Below are 10,148 nucleotides of genomic sequence, written 5' to 3' on the forward strand. Positions count from 1 at the left end.
TTTTGAATTCGTTATGAAGCTCTTGCACGTTTTGTCATATCTCAAGCAGTTGATTGTGAGGAATTTTGATTAATTAAATAAGCAAATTGCGCTCAACTCATTAAGACAAAATTTGTGCTTATCTTTATTAAATATATCAAAGGGAAAGACCCCCCATTCCCACAGCTAATAGCATCTAAAAGCCACTCAACTTACTGCAACAGAGCTGCATTTTCGCCTCCAATTTTACCCAGCAAGCCGGTTCGTACTTCTTGGAATCGTTAAGCAACTTTTGCACGTTTTGTCATTTATCGAGCAGTTATTTGTGAAGAATTTTGATTAATTAGCGAATCGCTCTTCTAGTTTAGACAAAAAATTTTCTTTAATAAATATTTGAGGGAAAAATGAATCAATCACAAAATATTATTTTCATCGGATCATTTAATATTTTTTCAGCTTGCAAAGGTTCGACTAATGGATCATTTCTTCTTTGTCATCGTTTTGCTCCGCCTTTCCTTGGCCTCCGCAGCCAACTTCACTCAAGTCTACCAGTGGAATTTATTTGACTACGAATGGCCGTAAGAGGCGAGCAGGACACAGGCCTTGAAAGGTGGAACTTTCAAGCCATGGAATATTCAACCTCGATACATGGCAGTTTATGGACCAAGGATCTTCCTCAGCCTTGAGAAATTTTATGACATACCGGAGACTCTGGTTTCTTTGCCGACAAGCAGTGCGTCCTCTGAACCCCCGAAGCTCACTCCATTTCCATCGTGGACCATGCATTTAAGTGAATACATAAAAAAGAGTAACAATCAAATTATATGCGCTCAATATCAACAAAAACAGTCAATTTTTAGTTACACTTTGTGGATTATTCTATAATTTACTTTGAATCATCGTGAAATATGCAGCTTTATTAACAAAAATATTTGACTTTCCTGGACATCACGAGGTCAGGTTAATCACACAATAATATAATTTCCTTACAAAAAGATAATAATGGTGTGGCATTTGGAAATTAGCAACCTGCGATGAATAAAATATAAATTAACACAACACACCTCTTATATAGAGAAAAAACAATGAAATATTTGAATATTTGATTTTTATACTCCTCTTAAAATTAAATAGAAAATTCGATGTAGAGTTGTTTAAAAACGAAAGAGTATAATTTTAGCAGGATTATGAAAACTGCAATAAAATCCAGGCTGCAAGGGGGCTAGAAGTTGACACCACTGGTAGGCTGTGGGTGCTGGACAGCGGTAGCAAGAAATGTAAGTTTTTTCAACCATCAAGGCATGAGAAATATTGTTTCTATATACGTTTAAATATTCAGTTCCAGATGTCTCCACTCTTCTCTCTTCCGCTGTTACACCCAACTGTATATGCGAAGAAGGGCAAACGGAAGAATCTACAAATACAAACTCTGCTCTGATCGGCTCGCTCACCTTCTTCTTGGTCTTGAGCTGCATTATCAACCTGTGGCTCACCCTGAGGATGAGAAAATTCCAAAATTCCAACGAGCAGCGCGACGCAGGCGCCGTGGAAGCGGATATGCCCACTCTCCCGAATCCTGTCTCGCCGGAAATGGTGCACGAGGAAATCGAAAATGATTTATACGGCGTCGTCACGGCCCCGGCCCCTCATCCAAGGCAATGAGAAAGCCAAAACTTCCACCTTTCGTTCCTGCCAAGTTTATGGCAGTGCTGTAATTATTGTATAGATAAGGCTTCTTATTTTATTATTAAGTTGAATTTATTCGTAAATAAAATAATTCATGCTCTGAATCATGTTTTACGGTCTTATTTTGCTTCAAATTCCCTAATTAGTTTTAAAACTATGCAACCTGCACAGTATTTTACACAAACCGGTTGCATAATCAAAAATATCATTCACAGTGAATAAGTCCAATAAGAAGAGCAGGCATTTTTTATAAATTTAAGAATCTCCTATGCAAAACAAGGAAAAATACAATAAAGTGAATTGATTTTCAAATCGCATATACTCTTAAAATATTAATTGAGCGTCCGTGGTTTGTTCATATTGCCGTCAAAGCCTTGCCACCAGAGGCAGCGTAGTCGCCACAGCCTGTTTGTAGTTCAGGAGCGGCCTTACAATTAGACACAGCGCTGGCTGCGCTTGGTTTGACGTCATATGAGGGGGAAGTGGGTCACACAAGCTGGCATGCGACTTTGAATGGCATACAGCAGGAGTAGGAATGAATCAAGAAGAGGAGGCGGAGCTTGCAAGGTCAAAACCAAGAGGCTGGCATTGTTGGTTCAGCAGTTTCCTCATACAAGGCGCTGGCATCGCTTTCTGTGACGTCGTATACGGAGGGGGAAGCCGGCCTGTCAAATGGACACGCGACTTTGAATGGCATAGCTGCTCAAGGGAAATCAATGAAATGAATCAAGTGAACAAAAGGTGGCGCTGGGAACTGGGAAATAAAATTAAAAGCAAGCTGCCGCTTTGAGAAGTCTGATCCGATCAAACGGACGGACGCGCATTTGCTCTGCGCAGATGCACACCCTCTTCCCTTGTTAAATACGTTTTCGCTGAAGGCTCTGTGTTAAAACTACTGAAAAGCCAAATTAATTGTTAATATATTCAGCAGGTTAAACCGGAATTACGAGTTGCTGTTGCTTGCCGTTCAATTAAAAATTCTTCCTAACTAACGCCAACATGTGCGGGAACCACTACAATATAATCGCATGTTTCGCATTTTTCCAATCCTCTTTTCCCATTATTATTCAGTATTTCGTATTTCTATCATTTTAATTTATTAATTGGCACTGGCCGAACGTATATATTAAGTAAAAAACACATCAGCCTGCTCTAGTTTAAGTAAAAAAAAGTAAGCCCTGCTATTTGAATTATGGCCGCAATTTTTCCTGATATGTGTCAAGAATTTCTTAAGCCTAGTAAGGAAGGAAAAAATATGAAAAAGCAAACTGATTTTCTGTTTCTTCAGTTATGACAGATTTTTAATTAAATATCTAATCCGGAGTGGTTGTCGTCTTGCTGTCAAAGCCTTTCACAGTGGCCGCCAGAGGCAGCGTTGTCGCCAGCGCCTAGCTGTGTTAGTTCAGAAGCCGCCTCACTCAGACACGGCGCTGCTGGCACTTGGCGTGACGTCAGTTGAGGACGGGAGAATATCAGCCAGAATCAGCAGGCACGCGACTTTGAATGGCATAGGAGGGGGAAAGAAAGAATTAGAAGAGGCGGAGCTTGACTCACTCTGTTTGTTCGGCAGTTGCCTTGGTCGTAGCGCTGGTAGCGCTTTGTTTGACGTCATGAAAGGAGGGGGAAGTCGGCCAATCAGCAGACACACGACAATGAAATGAATAGCATAGCTTAGCTAAGTGTGCGAAGGGGAAATGAATGAACAAATGAATCATTGTGCGCAAAAGGTAGCACTGGCTGTTAAAATAAATGCAGGCTACCGTTTTGAGAAGACCCCAGGTGCCATTCTCCGTGGATCCACCGGGGGAATCCCGGGGGATGCGTCCACCGTTTTAGAAGTTGAATTTTCTAACGTAAAAGTCACGCGAAGTTAATTAATATTGCTTAGAGCTTCACTATTCGTAACATTGTTAGCGAAAATGACTATAAAAGCGAGTATAAAGAGTGAAAATGGAAGGGAGATCATTCTAGGAGGATCCACCTCGCGGTGGACCCAGCCACCACTTTCCACCACGAAAAAATCCAGATATTTACATTAAATATGCCTCCAGACAACTCTTCATGTCATAATTAATTGATAAAATTAACTCTCTCACTGCCGAATGTGTTCGGCGGCCGAATAAACTTCATCATTATAAGCCGGCTAAACTTTCGCGCCAAGTTTCTGCCGGGCATGCGTGGCAACACCGCTCATCACCTGTTCGCGACGGAGCATAACAAATGGCGAGCTCGCCGGTCGGGTGTTTATAATATGTTTGTCGTGAATTCTGTTGATTTTCTGCTAATTTATCTTGGAAAAGCGTATCGGCCTTCGTCCTTAAACCTTTATTAGGTGCCAAAGTATCGTTCGGACGACACACGCAGCTGTTCAACGTTCAACATCCACGCAAGGTGCGATTTTATCCATTTCATTTTGACGAGTACTTATGTATGTACATTATACATACGAATTGATTATGTAGTAACTTTACTATTTTCCAATTATCATTGCATTAAATTGATGGGATATTGGGATGACTCACGCTTTTCCGATCACTCACACTTCTCGCTCTGATGTTAAAATATGCCCAATACAATACATATCCTATCGAGTTAATGTGAGTTTGGCGAAAAGTGTGAGTCTCGAAAAATTCTGCCGTACCTGCGAAAAAATTCTGCTATAAATCATGAACAATAAATTAAAGCTTTTAATTTTGTCACAGAACAGCTGGGCAGCTCATTGGAACATTAAAAGCGTACGTTTCACCCAAGAGCTTGATGATGGGATATGGATTGAAGAGGAACATATTAAATCACTGCAGTCCTTTGGATCACAGAGATCGAGGCCTTTCGTGCAAGCAGAGGTGAGTTTGAGGTAAACCAGCCTGAAGGGCGCAAGACAAGTACCATACCCTCTGATATATTTTAATATTTTTTCTTTTTGGAATTCCATTTTTCGTATTTTGTTGTTTCCCCTTATTTAAATAAAGCCTTGTTATTGATAATGAAATGACAACATTTGACAGTCAAAGAGCAGGTTGCAAAAATTGCTAGATTGAATTATTTTCTGCGAAATAACAAGAATAAAAATGATTTAAAATTTTAAAAGTTTTTAAAAGTTAAAAACTCAACAAGATCTGAGCATGATTAAACCAAAATATTGCGTTATGTACGTTAAAAATAGTTGAAATCTTAGAAAATTAATCCACCATAAAGAAAAACTGTAATTGTGATTGAGAGCAGTTCTCCGGGAATTTGGAGGACGATTTCTCGCAACTTTTGTTTTGAAAGTTGAAATTGTTAGGTGACAATTAATTATATTTGCTAAAAGTACTTCTTCATAAATGGATAAATTCCAAGTTTGAAGTTCGGGAATTCCCTAATTATTTCAGTATTTTAAAACTCCCCCAAAATCAAATTCTAAACTGTAACTCTTTACTGCGTTAAGGTATCACCTTGAAATTTGCACTGCCCAATCTAGTATTCGATTCAGAACAACTTTTCAATTTGCAAAAAAATCGTAGGTCGAAGGTCAAGGTCTCCTTTTGTGACCTTTTTTCGGAAATTCAAAATTAAGGATAGATTTCCCCCTTTAATTTTTTGCTGGGTTCAAGACTGAAATTTAGCCCCTGAAATTCTGCACATTTGCACAAGCACTACATTACAAATTTTATTGTTTTGGCAATTGTTTTGCTGCAATTCTAATTGGATGTTAAAAAACCGGCTCAAGGCTGCTCGAGCTCGCATAATAATCGCCCTTGGGCAGCGAGTTCGCCTCTCTTTCGTAAAGTATACATTTTTTCGCATTTAGTTTGCTTAGAAACACCAAGGAGGCCTAAGGTGGACCTATGAAGGTCGAAATTGACCTTTAGGGCCTGTCCCTGACGTGACCCTGACATCAAAAAATTCGAAAATTCCCAATTTCATCGATCTTGGTGTCTTTTCGTTGGTTTTCCCCAATGCACAGCTCAAATATAATGCAGAAACTACCAAATGACATTCCTGAAACCGGTCCTTGATTGCAATAACAAATAGAGTATTTAAAAAATACCTAAAAAAATTAGGGAACAAAAAGTTTTAATTTGTAACAGTAGCCTAATTGGTATTGCATTTTATATTCATTAATTTTTACATTGTAAAAGTAAGATCATCAAGTTTCAACACGAAATACGAACTTTATGTATACAAAACAAGTATTTATTCACAAATTAAAGATTTCAAAATTTTAATAATTATGTGTCATCACACCAGGATTAATAGCTACCACAATTATTTAAAAACCGGTTTAAGGAATGTCATTCGGTAGTTTCTGCTTTATATTTGAGCTGTGCAGTGAGGAAAACCTATAAAAAGACACCAAAATCGATGAAATTTGAAATTTTCGAATTTTTTATTGTCAGGATCACGTCAGGGACAGGCCCTGAAGGTCGATTTGGTGTTTCTAAGCAAATGAAATGCGAAATATATGAATATACTCTAAGAACAAGAGGCGAACTCGCTGCTGATAGGACAGCCGCGGCCGAGCGGCGTTAAGCCGGTTTTTAATATTAAATTCGAATTGCAGAAAAACTGTAGCGATTGAATCTATGAAACTTGGTGTGCTTGTGCTAAATTTTACGGGCTACATTTCAGCCTTGAACCCAAAAAAATCGAAGTGGCTATCATCCCTTAATTTGAATTTTCAAAAAGAGGTCACGAAAGGTGACCTTGACCTTCGACCTGCGATTTTTTTGGAAATGCAAAAGATTTTCGGGATCGAAAACTAGGTTGGTCAGTGAAAATTTCAAGGTGATATCTCAACCCAGTCAAGAGTCAAGTCCACCTTTCATTAACTGAATTCAATTTCCGGGAATTTTTGACATGCCGAAAAAAATTGGGAACGCCTTCATTTTCGAGCTTTGAATTTGGAATTTCACTATCTATTAACAAGCAATATAATTTTCACCTAAAATATCAATGAAAAAATAGCGACATCCAAATTTGCAGAGAACTGCTCACAAGAAGCAGATGCAAAAGGCCTGGAAAATTAATTAAAGTTTTTTCAGATGTCGAACACAATTGCGCCTTCTAATCATTCTCAATAACTTAAATAATATTCTTAACTTTGTTTTTATGCTAAGTAAAAATATAACAATCTATTAAAATTAAATATTAAACAGCAGTTTGTTTTTAACCTCAGAATATAAGAATAAAGATCTGGCATTTATAGTTAGATTTAATTTTTCTTATTATGCTTCATTCACATGCAATTATTTCTTTTTAGTCATTTTTAGACCCTCATTTTGACGTGTTCTCTTCATTACTGGCTTGATTTTAGGTACTTCAACTTGCTGGGCTACTTCTACTGAAAGATCTTTTTCTCGACGCTAAACATCGGGTTCAACCGCGTGAGCAAGAAAGACCCAGTGGCCCATGGCCTTGACATCTCTGTGCACTGGCTGGGCCTGGATGTGTGTCTTCTGGTCGCAGCCTTCGCACTGGTTGGATGCATTGTGGCCACCTTGATCCGCGGGCTGCTGTTGACGCTGACCGTTCTTCTACGCCTTCTCGAGCAGCAAGGTGTTCTCGATAGAGCTGCAGAGCCTGCCGGGCCAGCTGTATCAGGCCTTGATCACCTACATCCCAAACGGCGCCGAGATCATCGCCCTGGACGCGTTCGATGCGCAGGCTGACGACCTGGTGGATGGCATCACGAGCGTCAAGCCAGCGTTGGCCGGCCAAGTTCCGCCTAGCAAGAGCTGTCTCTTTTCTGCTCCAATTGGGCGAGGCGGGCGAATCTCTGCTCAACAGCGTCGCCCAGAACTGCTTCTCGCTCGAGCTGTTGTTCGCACCGTACCAACTGTACCAAACACCGCTACCAGCCAGCCGCGAGATTGTGTGGCTGCTCTCTGGTGATGACGAGCAGAGGACAGGCTCTACCTCTGCCACCAGGAGGAACCGCTGCAGCCGACATTTCCAGAGCTGCACGAGCTTTCTTGCGGTGACATGCTCTGGATTGACGTCGTCTACTCGCTTGAGCAGCACAGACGCATCACAGAGCTCGCCTGCCATTACTGAGCTCCTCGCCCTCTCCCTTGAAGTGGTCCACATCATGCAGCACAGTGTGGACCAGACTGTGCAGTTACTTATTAGCAATAGTTTGACTGAATATTGATAAAATAAAATATAAATGTGAAAATAGTGTCGACCAGATAATCAATACTCAGCTGTTTTTAAAATTTTCTGATAGTGCTTGAGTGTTTGGAAAAGGGTAAGGACTTTGTCTATTTTGAATTGCAGGAAAATTTAGTTTTAAACTTATTCTGGCATTTAGAATTTAACAAAAAAAAAACTGGATCATACAATATTATGTCTTCAGTGTTTAAACCATCTTACTACTGATTGTGAGGTACTGAGGAAGCGCAAAAGAAGCGTTGACGATTTTAAATGGTGTACTAGCGATTCAAATCTGTTAATAAGGTAGATCCCAACATCTTTTGTTTACCTTTATATTTCTTTTCATGCACGAAATAAATTATTTCACAAATATATATAGCAATTTTATAAAAATTAATATGGCTGCTCCTTCTTTTTTAATCATGCTCCTCTGCATTTTCCTCTGTAGACCGAATGCCAAGAAGACAAGAAATGGAAACAGTAATTCCTGCTTTTCCCTGGAAATCTTATAAATATGATAAATATTAACTGATATCCCTGTGGTAGCAATTATTGTTACTATATATTTATAAAGTACAAGGACCATATTGTAATTAATGGAATTTAAATAAAATTAAAAAAACCATAAAAATAAAATCAGAAAAAGCAGGAATATAAGCTGACCGAGCAGACAGGCCAACATATTCGAACAGGAACAGGACAGGAAATTTGTTTCAGGAAAAAAGGACAGGAAAAAAACAGAAAAACCTTGAATATGCGCTTTATTCCTCAGCCACCACCTCGTCACTTTATTCCGCATCATCCTCGGTTTTGTTTTCACAAGACGAGAAATATCTTTTACCAATTATAACAAGAAAAAATAAAAAATAAAAAAATATCTGATCAGCTTCTATCATTGTTTATGGGATTGTGGGCGAGGTGATTGCGATCAGCCGTTCGGCGTGGAGGGGAGCGGTGTTGCCAATGAACCGGCTCGACCGGCTGAAGACGTTGCGCGGCAAATTGAAAACACCGCTCTAAATGGCTTAAATTAACTTCTCCTAATTAACTAATTAGTAAGTTTTATGACTGAAATGCGTGACAAGACCAATAAATATTAAGTTATCTTGCATTTGGCTTCATATCATGACATTTCTGAGTGATTTTTATGAGGTGGAATGAGATCGAAGGGGATCGTTCTCTGGGGATCCCCCTCGCTCATTCTAAGTCGATTTATTTCCCAAATTTGGATGAAAAAGTGGGGTGTGGGTTCTAAAATCATCATTTTATGAACAATTAGACCGACATGTGTGTGTTACATCGCATCAATGGGCAAATTTCACTTGTTTAAGGAGTTCGCCAATTCTCGGGGGAATCCCCTCGCCCGTTCTAGGAGGATCCCCCGGGAATCCACGGAGAATGGCACCTGGGGGAGTTTAATCAAGCGGACCAACACACGCATTTTCACTGAACAATTCACACCCCCAACCCTCTCCCCTTGTAAAATGAGTTTTCTCTGGCGGCTCTGTGTCAAAACTACTGAAAATCGAAATTATTTAAATATATATTGCATGTTTCACATTTTTAGGCCTCTTTTATCCGCATTTTTCATCATATAAGTAATTTAAACATATTATTTAGTACTAGTCAAGTGTTTTGATCTAAAATTTTGTTAAAAAGAAACTGTCGGCCTAGTCTTTATAGCATTTTAATACGAATAAATATTTAAACAAGTCAGCCGTGCTGCTTGTATTGTGGCAGCAAATTTTCCTTGTACGCGTCTACGTGCGTAAAGCAAGCTGCGTGCCTGTTTCTGCGGTTAGGCCGACGTCGATATCGCAGCAACTCTTATCAACCGATTGACGCAATCAGATATCCTGCTTCGAAATCGAACGCAATACAAAACTGCGGCATGAGCTTGATCCGTGTTTATTTTTAATTGTATAAATTTTTTTTAGGCACTCAGGAAAGTTGAACAGAGTGCCAATAGAGGTCGCGTGCCCGCCCAGCCTCCTCTTATCCCCTTTCCCACCGTTGCCGCTGACGTCACCCGCCGGCCCACTCTATGGCCACTGATTCTGAATCCGTAAAATTCATGCAGGGTGTCAAGAACAGGTTCAGGGCCGACCCTATCTTTTCCAGAAAAACATCTGCGGGTGGTGCTCAGATTCATTCAAACGCGCCTGCCGTTGTGAATTTTTACCGAGTCGCTTGCACCGTTTTGCACTTTTTGCAGCAGGAAAAATTTCAACAATTAGTAAAAATGCCAAAATTATTCCAATTTTAGATATTGTTCGTTTAAAAAGATAAAACCGTGGATTTCCCTCCATAGTTTCACAGTGACCGCCAGAGGCAGAGTTGTCGCCAAC

At 39.7% G+C, this 10,148-nt stretch overlaps 1 long non-coding RNA gene across 1 annotated transcript; it reads left to right on the forward strand.

Moving 5' to 3' along the window:
• The first annotated feature begins 3,919 nt into the window (after window positions 1-3,919).
• Window positions 3,920-9,208, forward strand: LOC135936293 (uncharacterized). Its single transcript, XR_010574305.1, has 3 exons — window positions 3,920-4,056; window positions 4,368-4,508; window positions 6,962-9,208. It is a non-coding gene; the product is annotated as an uncharacterized LOC135936293 (long non-coding RNA).
• Window positions 9,209-10,148: the final 940 nt, after the last annotated feature.

This window comes from Cloeon dipterum, chromosome 2 (assembly GCF_949628265.1).
Source record: "Cloeon dipterum chromosome 2, ieCloDipt1.1, whole genome shotgun sequence".
Classification (NCBI taxonomy): domain Eukaryota; kingdom Metazoa; phylum Arthropoda; class Insecta; order Ephemeroptera; family Baetidae; genus Cloeon; species Cloeon dipterum.